This window comes from Alosa pseudoharengus, unplaced genomic scaffold (assembly GCF_046254945.1).
Source record: "Alosa pseudoharengus isolate Yale_2024_CS ecotype anadromous, Long Island Sound unplaced genomic scaffold, YU_APseudo_1.1 YU_APseudo_1.1_scf_11, whole genome shotgun sequence".
In the NCBI taxonomy this organism is placed as follows: Eukaryota; Metazoa; Chordata; class Actinopteri; order Clupeiformes; family Clupeidae; genus Alosa; species Alosa pseudoharengus.
The window spans coordinates 11860515-11878955 of record NW_027468576.1 but is presented as its reverse complement, the minus strand read 5'-3'; the positions used below and the strand labels follow the sequence as shown (position 1 = coordinate 11878955).

At 43.7% G+C, this 18441-nt stretch overlaps 1 protein-coding gene across 3 annotated transcripts in view; it reads left to right on the top strand.

Moving 5' to 3' along the window:
• Positions 1-18441, top strand: part of lpp (LIM domain containing preferred translocation partner in lipoma) — a 198834-nt gene that overhangs the window by 9416 nt on the left and 170977 nt on the right. For all 3 annotated transcript variants that reach the window (XM_076278029.1, XM_076278030.1, XM_076278028.1), the window contains one exon: positions 17151-17204. The gene's annotated coding sequence lies outside the window, so the exon portion shown is untranslated. The remainder of the gene's footprint in view (positions 1-17150; positions 17205-18441) is intronic.

Below are 18441 nucleotides of genomic sequence, written 5' to 3'. Positions count from 1 at the left end.
TGTGTGTGTGTGTGTGTGTAGGAGACCCAGAGAGTGTTCCAGTTTTGTTATCGCCTCGGCGAGAAGGCGAAGGACGTACCTTTGTCTTCCTGTGGCCACTGCTTGACTGCTATTTCTGTGAGATTAAACATTTCCAAGCTTGCATGCAAACACACACACACACACACACACACACACACACATACACATACACACACACACACACTCTCACACGCACAAGCACGCGCATGCACATTATTTTCCAGCAGCAGCCCAAGCCATGGCAGAGTGGCAGAGGAAGGTAGAGCTTAATAGGATTTTCCATAGCTGTGAGGAGCGATATACTCGCCTTTAATGATAGCGTGGTGGGGTAATCTCATTACCTTTTCGCTCAGTGCCAGTCACACCAGGGCAACACAGCCGCAGCTCGCGCTAGCACTACCTAGGCCCCGGGGCTAGCCATCCTGCTACCTAGCCTGTCACTTGTCTTCAATCCACTCTGTGTCTGCCTCTCTCATCAGATGGTGTAAACACTGTGATTGAACCATGTCAGAGCAATATGATGGCAGCCTCTCTTTATTAGGAGAATGTATGATTTTATGTCTCTAAAGGAAGACTTCCTTCAACCTTGCATGCGTGTATTCAGTGTCCCATGCATGCATTTATAGTGTAATGAAGTGTTATTATGAAACAGAGAGGTCATGAGAGGTTATTCTTGTGCTAGAGATCCTGAGCTGCACACATCACAAGTTCTCTATCACACTGCTGAGAGGCAAAGACGTGTTGACCTTCTCACGATCGTCCCTGTCCGTAGCCTTGAAACCACTGGTTTCCGTCGACGTGCCGTCTGCACTCGTGTGATAGCCACTTGTGTTTGATGTGTGTCATATCTCCTCGCACACAGCTTTTTTCATACATAAAAATATCTCCCGATGCTCAAGTCACTCCCGAGGACAAGGGGCCGTTTCTAACGAGCCAAACTAGAGGAGCTTGCGGAGAGTGTGTTTGCGGCCTGAAGAAGCGAGATTACAGTTTTGTAATGTTGTCTCACTTAGTGCCCACCACTGTCCTTAATGTTCAAGATGTTTGCCACCCCAGATTGGGGAGGAGATTTGAAGGGGTTTGTTTTTAAAGTGAAGTCCCTCCGAAAGGATCTCCTGTCAACAATTAAAGTTAAAGCTTGATTAACAAGAGCAATTAAATGATGGCGCTGATTTTCAGAGGCTTGCGCCAAATAGGAGGTGATTATCAGCTTAAGAACAGATCCATACGAAGAGGTTTGATTGCTTTCTAATTTTATGCCTAATTCTTTTATTGACATGCTTACCAGCTGCTCAGCACTGGGACTTTATCAGTGCTGGGAAATGATCTGAAGTTAAGATTGCTTAAGTAATGGAAGGTAATGCAAGGTTCAGCACAAAATGCGTTTGCTTTCTTGAGGATGAAGCTGTGTAAACGATGTGGCCTAGTTCTGCCTCGAACAATTAATAGTAATGAAAACATTTAATTATTCTTATGTCATGCGGACTGCTCTTGTGCCAAAACATGCTAATGAATCGTGCAGTGCTCCAGGAACGCTTACTCTGTTTGCTTTGGGATACGTCTGTTCTATTTAATTAATTGTAAAGAAATGTCTTTGTTTAAATTAAGTGCATTTAGTGGAAAACACGACACAGTTGTGATCCTTACAGGGTTTAAGCTCTTTTTTGAACTCTGTGGCACTTCTGCTGAGCTTCTTGAGTGGGGAGCTTTGAGAAAAAGATAGGCAAGATGCATATTGTTTTTTTATACCTCTGTCAAAATCTTGCAAAGAAAACACATCACAATTCGTCGATTGTGATTGTGGTTGATTTATTCACATACATTACATACTTAGAATCAGTTATAGTTAGATGGCTGCTTTGAACTAGATAACTTCCTCCTGGCAAAATATTGTAGTTATTCAGTCCAGACATTTTTTATGTATTGACACGTATAATTTCAGAGTTATATGCGATTCTAAATTAATAAGAAAAGAAAGCAAGAAAGAAAGATCTGAAATTCGTTCTTTAATCACCTACTTATGCTTTGATCTGATGTTTAAACAGATGATGTTATTCATACCGATGGTGTATTCATGTAGATCACTACAATGTCCTTAAGCTGAAGCATTGATAAACAAGTTTTAAAAAGATGGTTCCATCTGTGCGTGTGCGTGTCTGTATCTTTGTCTGTGTCTGTGTGTGTGTATTTGTGACTTTGTTTGTGTCTGTCTGTGCCTGTGTGTCTGAATGTCTGTCTCTGTCTGTCTGTCTGTCTGTCTCTCTCTCTCTCTCTCTCTCTCTCTCTGTCCCACTCTCTTGAATCTTTTGACATCTCTCTCTTTTTGTGTGTGTGTGTGTGTGTTTGTGTGTGTTTGGGTCAAATGTATGACAGCACTACATCTGACACTCTGCCAATCCAGTCAGTTAAGGTCACACTATAAAACATGTAGTTTGTTTTGGTCACCCTATAGATTATCTGAATGGTTAAAATAGCATTTTAATTCATCAATTTGTTTTTTATACTGGAGTTTTATTTATTCATTTTGGCTTGTTTTTTTTATTTTATTTGTTGATTGCATTGCCAAATCCGATCATGACAAGCGCCGGATCTTTTTAGAGGAGAAAAAACAGGAGAGATTAGTCCTAAATTCAGTAATGTGTAACAGATCCCAAATCACAAGCATGTGTGTGACGGGATCACTGTAGGGGGTAGGAGAACAGTGTTTTATAGAAAGCTGAAAGCTCTTCATATATAGGGCCGAGGCTTTCCTCGCTAATGCGCTCATTACCCAGTCCCCAATCCACTTCCACTGTGCCCTCTTTCAGTCAGATGCTATTGAGTGTACCCGGTTTAGCAATGCTATGGTAGCGTTTACTGTAGCATCCATCCGCTGGACTGTTTGTTACTGCTATTAGAAGCCAGCACTATTTTCAGGAATATTGTTTTAATTTTAAGCATTAATCATCACAGCTGTGGATTTTTTATTTGTTCCTAAATATGCCCACAAAGGCCCCGGCATCGGATCACGACCAAACCACAGTGACTTCCTGCGTGCGCCTAAATGTAGGCTATCTGAGTTGTTGCTACGATATTAAGGCAGAAGGCTGTATGGGATTGTACGATGGTTACCCCAGTGCAAGTTCAGGTCATTATGTTCAGGGCATATGTTGCATGATTTTACCTCATGATTGCATTAACATTAATACAATGTCGCTGAAGGCATTATGCAAAATCCATCAATATATTGACACGGTGGTAGACAAGCTTTGATAAAGACATTTTTTTAATGTCACTCCTAGAGTGCTGGAAATCCTTGCTGGTCACCTAAAGAGATTTCATTTTGATTTCTGTATTTACTCTTATTAAAAAGCCTTATTATAGCGGATGTTCCCAATCCAAATGGCAGTGGTAGGGGACTAGGCTGGAGACTGACTGAAGACTTGTAATAGGGTTTTACAAAGAAGAGGAAAGTGTTCTGGAGAATTTAATTGACCCTTTTAGCTGGTGTTATTGGGAGTTGAGGTCTACCATTGTTAGCTAGCTTTTTAACTTGGTAGGGGTTTGGCGCTTGAACCTAATTGCAAGAGAGAACTACATGCAGTAGAAGCAATATAAAAGACCAAAATAAAAAGATCATGGTGTAAAGACTATGTAGAGCTTAGTCATTTTGTTATATTGTTGATAAATTGCAAAAGCCTCATTCAGTCCTTAATGCTGAAGCAAATTGCCATCAAACAGAACAGTTTCCAAAGTTGTGTAGATGGGGTTCCAGGGGTAAAGCTTCTTCCTGGGCTTTACTCTCATACAGGTTGAGTAAATTCACCGAGGCAAGCGAAACAGAATTGGTGAATCCTTAACTTTACACAAATGAGAATCACTCAAGAACCAGTTCAGCGTGTGTATCTTTTTATGGTTGTGGCAGTATGGCTTTGATTGTATTATACAAACAGCCATAAACTTAGTTCAATTAAGAGACAAAAAATAAGTTATAAAAATAAGTTACACTGAAACTAATTTGGTGAGTGCTTTTATGGATTAATTAGTCTCAATACTAGGTTAAAGGGGCAAGTTTAACTAACTAACTGCTGATGGAATCATACTCATATTGCCACGAGACAGGGACACTGTTGGGACAGTGGGACACAGGGACACTGTTGCTATCAGTGCTTGTTTTCCACAAACCCCACCCTCCCTCCCCATCACCAACGCATGCCAAGAGAGTCAAACTCTCCCAGCGGAGGGACGGTAAGCTCAGTTGGCTCAGCTTGGCACTTCCTTGCCAGGCCGGTTGAGTGCTGAACGTGTTTCTGGTTCACGTGGCATACTGTCAGGATTTATCGTCACCAATCCACCACCACCACCACCCCCCTCCACTCCACTGCCGCCTCCTGCACCACCCGCACTCTCCTAGTTCATGATCCAGGAATGCAATTACCTACTGACCCAAATCATGTACTGTAGTTGGCAGGCGGCCGACTACAGCAGACCCCCCCCCCCCCCCCCCCGTACCACATCTCCTGCCTCTGTGCTGGTTGACAGGGGCACCTGGGGACACTCCCTTCTTAGTCACACCTCTGATTGGAGACGAATGGCCCTGGAGTCTGCCAAGCCTTCTTCAGGTTCACACTAAAGGTCGTGTGTGTGTGTGTATGTGTGTGTGTGTGTGTGTGTGTGTGAGAGTGTGAGAAAGAGAGCATGTAATGTTTTTTATGGTGGTGGTGAGGGAGTTTGAATGGATTCCACAAAGTAGTAATTTGATTTAGCTAAATTTGTCTTACTCCTCCCTCCACTCTATCTCTCTCTTTCACACTCACTCAATCATTTTTAATCTCTTTTCTTCTTTTCACCCTTGTCCTTTATCTTATGCACTCTTTATCAATTGGTCTGTCTAACCACCAGCCCATCCATTTGTCCTTTTTTCAGCATATACCCTAAAATAGATGCAGGCTCTGCCCAAGATAGCACCCCTGAGCCCAGATTAGGGCAGATTTAGTAGGCATGCCATTGGTGTGGGGTGGTGTGTGCTCATGGCCCACCTGAGTCATATCAGGTGCTGGAAAATTGGATTGACCAGCTCAGTCTGTGTAAGCTACACAGATGCACAGCTTTGACTTGAGGAAGATAGATAGATAGATAGATAGATAGATATATAGATAACTTTTATGTCTTTAGGTTTTCAGGTCTTTAGGCTTTAAGTAAGGTCATGTTTAGTCAGCATAGAGACAATTTTTACAAATACATTGACATGAGTGTGTGATGTGTGTGTGTGTGTGTGTGTGTGTGTGTGTGTGTGTGTGTGTGTGTGTGTGTGTGAAAGGGAGAGTGAGAGGAAGGGAGAGAGATCCTGTCCCTGTGGGGCCTTATGAGCACTGTAATCTCATTAGTGTGGCATTTCCTTTGGTCCACTTACACCGAGTTATGTCAGAACACTGCGTACTCACACCCTGCTCTGTGCTCTCGCCCAAAACACTGCTCTGATGCTCTCGCCCAACACTGCTCTCGCCCAACACTGCTCTGATGCTCTCGCCCAACACTGCTCTGATGCTCTCGCCCAACACTGCTCTGATGCTCTCGCCCAAAACACTGCTCTCGCCCAACACTGCTCTGATGCTCTCGCCCAACACTGCTCTGATGCTCTCGCCCAAAACACTGCTCTCGCCCAACACTGCTCTGATGCTCTCGCCCAACACTGCTCTCGCCCAACACTGCTCTGATGCTCTCGCCCAACACTGCTCTCGCCCAACACTGCTCTGATGCTCTCGCCCAACACTGCTCTGATGCTCTCGCCCAACACTGCTCTGATGCTCTCGCCCAAAACACCGCTTGCCCAACACTGCTCTGATGCTCTCGCCCAACACTGCTCTGATGCTCTCGCCCAAAACACTGCTCTCGCCCAACACTGCTCTGATGCTCTCGCCCAACACTGCTCTCGCCCAACACTGCTCTGATGCTCTCGCCCAACACTGCTCTCGCCCAACACTGCTCTGATGCTCTCGCCCAACACTGCTCTGATGCTCTCGCCCAACACTGCGCCCAACTCTGCTCTGATGCTCTCGCCCAACACTGCGCCCAACACTGCTCTGATGCTCTTGCTTAGCCTTCCTGTTCTGTGTTCTGTGGGTTTGGTACAGGAGTGTTTTATGCTCCAGTGAAACGGAGCAGTCTTTGGACGCATGGGTTAATGTGTCAGACTCAGATAAAAAGGTTCTGTATTGCTCTGTGGTCTGTTGAAAAAATAGTGTGTGGGTTAGGAGTTCTAAAGTTTGCATACTGAAACATTGAAAATGTATTGAAAATATAGACAACAAATTGAACATGGAGACAACTGGCCTTCTCTATGATTTCTCAGGCAGGCTTTTACGTATCAATTGAGACCTATCCCTTGTGGAGGAAAATATTTTAGAAAAACAAACAAACAAGATGACACACATACACACACACACACACAACAAACAACAAAAAGCAACCAGTTTTTCTCATCATTGCATGGATATTTCTATGTCGCTCATTTTATTGGTTGATTTAATTCCCCTGAAAAAAATAAATAAATAAATAAAAGCTGGTTCATCTGCAAAAATGATTTGGTAAACTGCAAGATAATCTGAGGTGCTTCAGCGCAAAACGGGATCATGTCCATCGCAGCGAGCGGCAGGCCAGGCATTAAGAGCCTCTCAGGCCCTGGGAAGCCTGCCTGCTGGGCGCCTTTTGGCCATTCGAATGGAGCGCTTGGATTTAGCCAACTGTGCTCCTGAAATACTGTACGCATCCCTAGATCACTGAGGGGGGTTTAGGGTTTTGTTGAGTGTTGTCCAGTGTTCAGAGATGCCATACATAGAAATGTCCAGCACAAGTTATGGGCTGAGCCACCCAATTTCCTGCATGGTATTATGACCTGTTGGGTTCTAATGCAAGTTATGAAAGCCGGGGGGGGGGGGGGGGGGGAATCAAACAAAACAAAGCAAAACAAAAAAAATGCAAAGGCCAAATGGTTTATGGAGTTTATCATGGGCATTAATGCAGAAAAAGATTTAAGCTTTAAAGCGAAGCCATGCTATTAAAAAGGAAGTGCGTCTGTGTGCGTGTGTGTGTGTGTGTGTGTTTTGTAGAGAGTAAAGCTTCTTTAGCAGCCCCACATGTGCATTTATTTGTCAAGGTTTTGGTGTGTGTGTGTGCGCGTGTGTGCGCGCGCGTGTGGGTGTGTGTGTAAGTGTGCTTGCGTGTGTGCGTGCATGTGAGTGCGCATTGCTCACCCTTAGCAGGATTCTTCAGAAGCTGTTTCATTCGTGAAATGGCGCATGCAGTGTACGCCCTCTGTGGCTGATCAGGTGTGGTGGGCAACACGGCATGGCACTAACACAAGTGCCATCCCCAGTGCCACAGATTCCAGGCCATGTCCTGCTGCTTATTGCCCAAAGTTTCACCTGGGAGATTAAAGTCTACCAGACGCCATGCCATTCAACTCCCCGACCCAGCAGATCAGGGGTCAAATATGTTCTATAATGCTCAATAATAATATATATATTTATTTATTTATTTATCTATGTAGCCTGCTGGCGGTAATCTGCTAAATCCTTTGCCCTGGTCCAACTTTCATTTGTTCGGGAATCAACAAGAGTAGTGGAAAAACAAACAAACAAATAAAGAGTACATCTGTCTCTCTCCACATCTGAGGGGTTATCTCTGGGTCTCTGCTGTTACAGTACCACTGCAGCGCAGCACAACCCTGGCAGCAGACCTCTGTCTCTGTGGCCATCAGGACCAGCAGAGGAAATGCTTTTCATTTTGCATTCAATGCAATGCAATGCAATGCAATTTAATGCAGTTCAATTTAGTGTAGTTTCATTTAACAAAAACACACACACACACACACTCTCACAAAATAGCTGTGAACAGGTGGTTCAGATGTTAAAGCAACACCAAAGAGTTTTTTGTACCTTAAAATAATGTTTCCAAAATCGTTTCAGTGGTTCATCAACTTGTAACAGGGTGAACGGCACTTCTGCATTCCCTTTGCGGCCCTCTATCGGCTATAACCTCACTATGTAAGTTTACCAGATCGGGTAGCGGATCTGTAGTTCAATGGAATGAGACATAAGAAACTACAAATTTGACTTGCATCTGATGTCACAATACATCGTACTTTCATAAATCGTGCAACATATTCTACATTGTCTGTGGACATCGTTATTTGCAAAGCCGGTGCTGGAAAAACAAATAGCATGCGTGCGACAGAGGGAAAGTTCTTTCATGTTGCTTTAAATAGCATAATTCTAGAAGTGTCTGTAAATCTCTGAGCTTGCATAGATTACATACATAGGTTTAGGTGAGGGATTAGACTCATGTGTACTCAGTGTAATTTTGACCATTCATGCACGTTTAATCTTAACATTTCTAAGACGAGCCTCCCCCATCCAGCTGCTGAGTCAGGAGTAGATCTGAACCCTAATCCAGCGCATGGCCCATTGTGTATCCACCCCTGCCTCAGCCCTAGTATGTTGCAAGTTGCAAGTTGATAGGAGGTTATTTTGCACTTTCCAATGCTGTTTATTTGTTTGTGTGATCGTTTGTTTGTTTGGTGGTTGTCTGTCTGCAGGGTCGGTTTTCATGAAACTTTGTAGAGGGGTACAGCAGGGGTCACGGTTGAACCCATGACATATTCAAAACTGTGTAGATTTTGACGTAATTCTAACAGCTTGCGGGATGTATGCAAACATGACGGTCATGGACTCCTACTGCACGGGTCACCGGCCTGTCGCAGGTTGCACTCTGCTTCTGAGATCTGCACTCTGATACTGAGATGTGCACTCTGCTACTGAGATGTGCACTCTGCTACTGAGATGTGCACTCTGCTACTGAGATGTGCACTCTGCTACTGAGATGTGCACTCTGAGATGTGCACTCTGCTACTGAGATGTGCACTCTGCTACTGAGATGTGCACTCTGAGATGTGCACTCTGCTACTGAGATCTGCACTCTGCTACTGAGATGTGCACTCTGAGATGTGCACTCTGCTACTGAGATCTGCACTCTGCTACTGAGATGTGCACTCTGAGATCTGCACTCTGCTACTGAGATCTGCAGTCTGATACTGAGATGTGCACTCTGCCACTGAGATGTGCACTCTGCTACTGAGAGCTGCACTCTGAGATCTGCACTCTGAGATGTGCACTCTGATACTGAGATGTGCACTCTGAGATGTGCACTCTGCTACTGAGATGTCAGTGTTTTCCACAGAATTGAATTCTATTTGTGGTGGCATGTTTACAGAATTAACTTGAATGCAACAGTTTTTAACAAATTAGCGCAGTGTGGCTATGATGCTAACCAGATTTAAGCACAATTTAGCACAACCTGGAAAATCATTGTGTGGTGGTCAATGTTGATATTGTAGTGGGCTGCCACAAATAAATCAATGTATGGGAAACACTGGATGTGCACTCTGCCACTGAGATGTGCACTCTGCTACTGACATGTGCACTCTGAGATGTGCACTCTGCTACAGAGATGTGCACTCTGAGATGTGCACTCTGATACTGAGATCTGCACTCTGAGATGTGCACTCTTATATTGAGATGTGCACTCTGCTACTGAGATCTGCACTCTGAGATGTGCACTCTGCTACTGAGATGTGCACTCTGAGATGTGCACTCTGAGATGTGCACTCTGCTACTGAGATGCAGAGGCGGACAGAGTACACAGCTTCATTACTTGAGTAAAAGTACAGATACCCTTTGCTAAATTTTACTCAAGTACAAGTAAAAGTACAACAGTCAGATGTCTACTTAAGTAAAAGTACTGAAGTACTTGTTTTTAAAAGTACTTGAGTATCAAGAGTACAAGAATACATTTTCTAAATATTGCATTACTACTGCCACAGTGCTTACATTTATGTACAGAAACGTTAATACCTTGGAGAATGTAAAAGGAATTGAAAGTAAAATCAAGTCATTTTCATCTTTTTACCATGTTGCCAGGGATGGGCAGTATTTAAAATATGCATTTCAAATACAAAATACTATTTTGTAATTGAAACACTTGAAGCGAACACTATCATTAACTTGTTCAGAAAATTGAAATAGTCTGGCGAGGTGGGGCCACGGGTTGGCACATTCCCGGGATGGACCTGCTGCGTCTTCATCCATTGTTTCGTCCATGGTGTCGTCTCTTATCTAAATCTGACCATGTAGTTGACTTTGGCGGAAAGCTGAAGGTGATTGCTGATAGGCTATCCCAATCAGTGGTGCCTGCACAATCCAGTCACGTTTGAGAGGGAAACAACAAATTGAGGGTTTCCAAGATTTTTCTTTTTTCCTTTTTTTTTAGAAGAAGTAACGGGTACTCACGGTTGTGGATAGAAATGTAGTGGAGATGTGCACTCTGCTACTGAGATCTGCACTCTGATACTGAGATGTGCACTCTGAGATGTGCACTCTGCTACTGAGATGTGCACTCTGCTACTGAGATCTGCACTCTGAGATCTGCACTCTGAGATGTGCACTCTGCTACTGAGATGTGCACTCTGCTACTGAGATCTGCACTCTGAGATCTGCACTCTGAGATGTGCACTCACATGTGCACTCTGCTACTGAGATGTGCACTCTACTACTGCAGTGTTTCCCATACATTGATTTATTTGTGGCGGCCCACCACAATATCAACATTGACCACCACACAATGATTTTCCTGGTTGTACTAAATTGTGCTTAAATCTGGTTAGAATTATAACCGCGCTGCACTAATTTGTTAAAAACTGTTGCATTCGAGTTAATTCTGCAAACCTACCACCACAAATAGAATTCAATTCTGTGGGAAACACTGTACTGAGATGTACACACTACTATCTAGACGATAGCTGAGGCTCTTCAATATATCTGGGCCAGATGTGAGTCTGATTAAGGCCTGTTGGCCTCTGTCTGGGTAGCCACTTGCTCAGCTACAGCCCAGCTCACTGCCTCTCTACTCTGGATGGAGAGAGAGAGAGAGAGAGAGAGACGCTAGCTTGTCAGGTGATTTAGTTTGGGATGCATCTGCGATGGGCCGTTAAAATTGATTGTAATGACATACACTTCAGATAACCATACGCCCCTGGCAATGCTCAAGTGGTGGAGGGAGCTGAGCTTGTTTGTTCGTTCGGTGGGTTGTTTATTTATTTATTTATTTTTTTGGGGGGCTATTTTTTGCTAACTTGTTTGTGCGAAACAGATTGCCCTCAGGTCTGTAAAGTCCAATTGCTGCTGTATGATTACATGGGTTATGCTTATTTTAACATGGCCCAGAATCAAACTCACTCAGTGGTCTCTGACATGGAAGAAAATTAGCAGTCAGATGGGCTCACTCATGTATTATTATTATTATTATTATTATTATTATTATTATTATTACTATGAATAATAATATTAATTATTATTCTTAATAATAATAATACAAAAAACAAATCCATAAGTAATTAAAGTCCCAATGCATTTTTGTTTGTAATAAATGCTTATATACAGTATGGCCGTAAAGACGGTCTGCTAAAGCAGATCCGTAAATGTTGAGAAGATGAAATTGAAGTCCTCTCATGCTTCCGCTGCGAGTCTTATCTGTGTTTGTCAGGAAAGAGGGATGTGCTTCCACTGTCCACAGAAAATAGTGGTACAAAAATGAGAGAGGATCCATAAACAGGAAGCGGTGAGGCCTAGGGCCTGGGTCTGTGGTTTCTTCCATATACGGGATCCAAAGCAAGAAGGGCCGCTATTTCAACTGGAATTCCAGGCATAGTGGGCATTCCTACAAGCAGGGTGGAGGGGAACTTGAGCTCGGCTCAACATGTAATCATCCTCAGGGAAGAGTGGCTTAACAAATCAGGAGTTTCGGCATTCGCGCTGCCTCTTCACTGTGACTGAACTTGTGCTTGTGACTCTAAATCCTATTTATGTGAAGCCACTCTGTCACGTCGATGGCAGCCTGTGATAGAACGTTTTTTACTGTTGTCTGTTTTTTTTTGTTTTGGTGAGCGAGGTGAAATGGATTTACACCATTGCCGTGTTGTTGCCTGAAAAGATTGCTGTTGATGTGTGTGATAAACGACGCAGGTTGACTGAGATCAATGGATGAGTCTAAGGACAGCGTGGGCCCATTCTCCGAGCGAGACAGAACATAATTACCCACCAGCCCCCACCAGCCCACACCAACCCACACACTGCAGCTCCCAAAGCTCAGTGCTGTCTACAGACACTTCTCCGCCCAGATCTCCGCCTGGAAGGGAAACCCGCACAGACATGAAAGGCTGATAATGGAAAATGATGGTGGATAAATATCAACAAAGTGATATTCGTAAATAGTGATCACCTTGATTGATTGGTTTCAAATTCAGCCAAATTCTTCCAAAATAGATAGGCATTTTGACTTGTTATTGATATCATCACCTTAATATGCTCAACATACAGTGTTAGTTCACAACTTAATTTTTAAATTACACACACACACACACACACACACACACACACACACACACACACACACACACATATATATATATATATAATAAATATAAACATATACAAACTTTTATACAAATACAAAAAAATAATCAGTTAGGAACAAATGTTGGCTAAAACAAACATGTGTCATTATAATCTATTCAGTTTATTCAAATGAAGCACAGACAAGGCTAGACGAGTACCATTCATGCCCGCCACTTGAACAATCCACTTGACCTGCCCTACTTCAACTGTAGCTCCATCAGCCCACATGATGGCTGGCTTTGGCCCATTTCTGGGCCGAACTGGGGCCAGACCCACTCAAAATCCACCCGCCACCTGGGCTTCATTCTCAATTAAATTGCATGCTCCTGATTGGCTGGTTGCAGTGAGTCGGTTTGAAATGTAAAAAAAAAAATGTCAAAGGCGAAATGTTTGTATGAATGATTTAAGTCTGCTGGCATGAGCAGAGACAGGCCAAGTCAATGGCCCATCAATCATTCACAACAAGCAGCGCAGAGACGCCTGTCTAACCCAGTTTGGCACTCGGAAACATTCCCTGAAAACAATGAAAGCTCCACTGGGTCCTGAGTAAGAGAAAGAGGGAAACATGCCGTCCTTCCCGCACGCACGCACGCACGCACACACACACCAGCTCTCTGTGCTTTTCGGAAGTCCTACTTCACTCTTTCTTGCTAAGGGTTTGCAACCTCGAATCATCTTAGGTATGCTGCGTTAACCAACCCCTCCCCCCCAACACACACACACACACACACACACACACACACACACACACACACACCACCTCTACCCCCATCAACCCTTGCTAACTGGTCAGCGGGAGACGTTATGTCAGTGGCCCTGTAAATGGTTGTGTGTTAAATGGAGCCCAGGGCTCTTCCCTAGAGACCATTAAGCGCCACAGACATGCCCTAACCCCCCCCCCCCCCCACACACACACACACACACACACACACACATGTGCAGAATTCAGAAAGCATAACGTGTGCTTTTCATTCACCTGAAATATTCTTTGCACTTTGCTCTCAAGCTTTAAAAAAGAAAAAAAAAAGAGAAAGAAAGAAAGAGTAAGAAAGAAAGAAAGAGAAGAGAGAGAGAGAGAGAGAGAGAGAGAGAGAGAGAGAGAGAGAGAGAGAGACTTCTTGGATATAAATACTCAGGAAAAAGCACAGAGGTAAAAGGCGAAGGTGATTTCTGGGCCCATGCATTTTTCATTGGTTTTTGGTTCACCTTTTTTGGGCTGCCCTGAGAAAATACTCAGGGCCCATCAACCTGTCTGTGGTTAGTGCACTTAAGACACAGGTAGCGCCCACACTGGAAATGGACTCCGACCAGTCTGGGGGCCCACGACGCAGCTTTAGGGGATCAGAGGCAGGGCAACTGTGGTGAAGTTGAACTTGAACCAGAGACGTCCGTTTTCAGAGAAGCAAAGCGGAAATCAGAAACTGCTTAATATAACCCCCCACCCCCACCCCCGCTGTCGAGGTCATGACTGTTCGCCCGGGCAGACACGATAGAGTGGTAGATTGACCCAGGGTATCTTCCTCTCTCTCGAAGTTGTCTTGTCTCGGTGCGGCGAAGGATATCGAGCTATCGATCTCACGGCAGTCATTTTTCATCATGAACGTCTTCATATTCTGACGAGGAGCTCGGCGGTACCCAAGTCCCTCGGACCCAGAAGCATAAAGACCTTTTCAATGGCTAAATTGCATTTCTTTGACAGATTAGGAGCCTTTGAAATTTTGTTAATGGCCCTAATGTTCTCGAATTGTCTGATCACTTAACTTTGATTAGAAACAGCCCCCAAATCGGAGCAGTAAATGGTTTAGATAATGTGAGAATTTGTCTCCCTGCCTTTTTGTTGAAAAGGCCTGCTAGACAGAAAATGGTTTAGCCTAAATTATCTTAATGGATTTGGAATTAAAATGAAAGTGCTGTCATGTGTTCTGAAAAAAAAGAAAAGACTTTGTTTCTGGGGGCTTCTTTGACTTTTTAGGGTTCAATGTCTTTAAATGTACGGTGTGTTACGATGAGATTTCATATATGGTGGTTATTGAAGCGCATTAAGTATTTTGGCTAAAAATGCGTTAGCCAAATGTAATGTAATGTAATGTTAATGAATAATGTATTCATTTAGCCCCTGGTTTGTGGATTGCAATGCACATTGCAATACAATAGCCAGTCAGAATTTCATTGTCATCATAATAATGCATATGACGATTCCTTATGAGACTCTCGCCAAAGCCACGCTGAGTGGAGTGAACTCTTTCTCTGCTATAGATTTCACCCGTGCCTCTGAGCCATAAAGAATTTACTGGAGTCTTCTTAATTTATTAGCCCAGTCATTCCATCGACTCGGAAACTTGGCTTAGGCTCAGGGCAAGATTCATTTAAGCTGTATTTCACCAGCAGCAGAGTTAGCCACAGATCCTGAAAACCTGCTTATTTTTTCTTGTGGGCTGTTTGGAAAATAGAACTTTAAGGAAATGTGCCAAGGACTAAATCTGGGATTATTGCACTTTTGCCGCATAATAATATATTTCTGCTTGCCAAATCAACATATTTGTTGTGGTAATTTATTGTTTCTTAAATGTCTAATTTGTTCTGATATTTCAATTTTGTAAATCTAGTGACTGTCATGTTCCAGTACTGTGTGCAGACACTGTGTGCAGTTTGGCCTTTGTTCAAACTGATTATGCAAATACTCAAGTTATTATTTGTATGACCAGTAATGTACCATCACAATCAAATGTGTAAATCATTTGCCTGTCTGCTCTGAGATACAGCAGCCAAGCGATCAGGGTGGCTGATATCCGATTTAGATATAGCAGGGGAACACAAAGCATTTGCAGTGCTGGAAACACAGAGCTTTGTATATTCAATACAAACATCCAAAGCCCTCCAAAAAAAAAAAAAGAAGAGAGAGAGGGGAGGGGGGGTTGAGAGAGATAGAGAGAGAGAGGGAGGGGGGGAGGGGGGGTGTTGAGAGACAGAGGGAGTGAGAGAGGGAGAAAGGGGGGGGGGGGCTGGAGTCAAATGAGATGATGGCAATGGCATGTAACAGCGTCGCTCCCGCTCCCGATCCCCATGGTGCACGCCACCTCCGTGGCAACGTGGGAAACTGACACTGTCAATTTATCAGAGAACAAAAGCGTTCCTCAACGGGTAAAGAACACACAACGCAGGGTCCTCTGAGAGCAGTCGTCCGCCCCCCTCCCCCCCCCCCCCCCACATCATCTACCTGGATTTCCAAACAGGAAGTGGGCTGCGCACACAAGGGTCCTGAAAATAGACTACGAGGCCTCTGAATTAGCATGTTAGAAGTGTTTGAGAGAGAAGGGGGGGGGGGGGGGTAAAAAAACAGCAACAACAAAAAACCAAAACACATAAACACAAGAGAGAGTTGAAATGCTGCGAGAGCTCCACCAACACATGGGATGAGGGAGAAATAAAAGTTGTTGTTTTTTATAGAGTGTAAACTTTTTTTCCCCTTCTCTCTCAAAAGGAAGGAAGCCATAGTTTGACTTGACTAGTTAACAGATGATTGTGCTTTCAGAATGAATATGGGGACTTACTGTAAATAACACATCATTGTTCCTTATTATGCTTACCACAAGAATATGAGTGTGTGTGTGTGAGAGAGAGAGCGAGAGAGAGAGAGAGAGAGACAGAGAGAGACAAACAGACAGAGAAAGGAAATGAGTAGTATCAGTCAGGGGATACAGAATATAAAATCAAACATGAAAAATTAAGAAAATCTGATATATTTTTTAATTTCCTCCATGGGCAGACAGACTTGCTTAAGACAGCCCTCTCACAATAGTCTTGCTAATTACAGTCTATTACCTTTACCTCAGATAAACCCCACACCGAGTAATAATATGGAGAATAGGAATGCTATGAGAATTGAGTCTGTAATCACTGAGATGCCTTCATGTACTCCTGTGTGGATGTGGACCTTTCAGGATTCCTCTCTCTTCAACGGCACTTATTTCACTCTCTTCCTCATCCTCAGCACTTTCTCGTTCTTCGGCCCTGAAAATGGGAACTAACAGTGCAGTCGGTCCAGATGTACTCTTAGCCAACCTCAAATACAGTCAGAAATGGCAAAAAGTGGAGCTGAATTGATTTTGGCACAGAGTAATTGAGTGGTCTGTTTGATCATCTCGGTGAAGTGTTAGACAGGATAAGGTGTGTGTCGAGCATGACTTGGACAGAATGTGATGTATGTGTGCCCAGTGTTTCCCATACATTGACTAATTTGTGGCGGCCCACCACAATATCAACATTGACCACCACACAATGATTTTCTATGTTGTACTATTTAAATTGGATGAAATCCTTTCATTGTATAGCTATGTGCAACTTTGCACAGCCTCTCCTTGTCTTTCTGTCTCTCAAAGAACCTGCACACATATTTAAAGAAAACATTTTTAGCATCATAACCACGCTACACAGATTTGTTCAAAACTGTTGCATTCAAGTTAACTCTGCACTGATCCCCCCTCCCCCCCCAATTACCTACCACCACAAATAGAATTTAATTCTGTGAGAAACACTGGTGCCTGTGAAGAAATGTAGGGTGTGTGCGTGTCAGACATGCTGAACATCTTGTCTCATCTCTTTTCTCTTTGTGTGTGTGTGTGTGTGTGTTTTGACATCCAGGTGTCTGATCATTTTGTGACTTGCTGCTGCCCCTGTTTCCAGAAGAATACACTGGTAAGTTACTCTCTACAACTTCAAATGGTCATCTTCCCAACACACACACACACACACACAGATAGCACTTTTTTGGTTGTGTCTCCTAGAAAGACAACCCTCTCCCTTCGTCCCTTTTTTCTGTTTTCGGCTTACTCCTTGCAAAATCTTAAGTAGAGGCGTACAAGAGAGTAGATGTGTACAATCCTCCTTTCAATACATTTCTTTTTTTTTTTTTTGTATATATTTTTTTTTTGGCCTTTTATGCCTTTAATTTACAGGACAGTAGAGAATGACAGGAAGCGAGTGAGAGAGAGTCGGGGTGGGATCCGGAAAGGACCACGGGGCGGGAATCGAACCCGGGTCACCAGCGTACGGTGCAGGTGCCCCAGTCAGCCGCGCCACGGCTGGGGCCAAAACATTTATTTTTTTGTTTTACTTTTCCAAAAGGAGGAGGGGGATCCTTGGGCGAAAAGAACCTTCCTTTTTGTTTTATTCCTTTATGTAACGGCCTCCACTGTGCATTCCATATGCTTAAAGAGCTGTGCATTCCATATGGTTAAAGAGCTGTGCATTCCATATGCTTAAAGAGCTGTGCATTCCATATGCTTAAAGAGCTGTGGTGGATGGCTAATGTGTCAGAACAAAGAGGGGGGGGGGGGGGGTATTACATAAGCTGACCTATGTGTTCTACTGGACGGGTCATAGGAGCTAGGGCAGGGCAAAGGTTTGCTCCAATGACGGAGGGACTGTGGAACTCATCTCTCCTCTCCTCTCCTCTCCTCTCTTCATCTCTTTTCCTTTCTTCTTCTCTCCATGTTTGTGTCTGTGTTCTCCTTTCTTTCAGTGTGGCTCTGACATCTCCACTGGATGTCCCAAATGTATAAAAAAAAACGTGATGCATGCGTTTATGTAACAGTCCCAATAGCCTAACTCTTTCCACCCCACACTGAGCACACACACACACACACACACTCACTCACTCTCTCTCTCTCTCTCTCTCTCTCTCTCTCACACTCACACACACACTCACTCACTCACTCACTCACTCACTCACTCACACTCTCTCTCTCACACACACACACACACACACACACACACACACACACACACACACTGTATGAAGGGAGACTCAGTTAGATGGACAAGGAAAGAATAACGAGTTTTTTTTATAAAGATATTCAACAAGGGACAAAAGATAGTTTCCACATGTACTATAGATTCAGCAGCCTCTCTCATTAGATTAGGAAACAGCCAG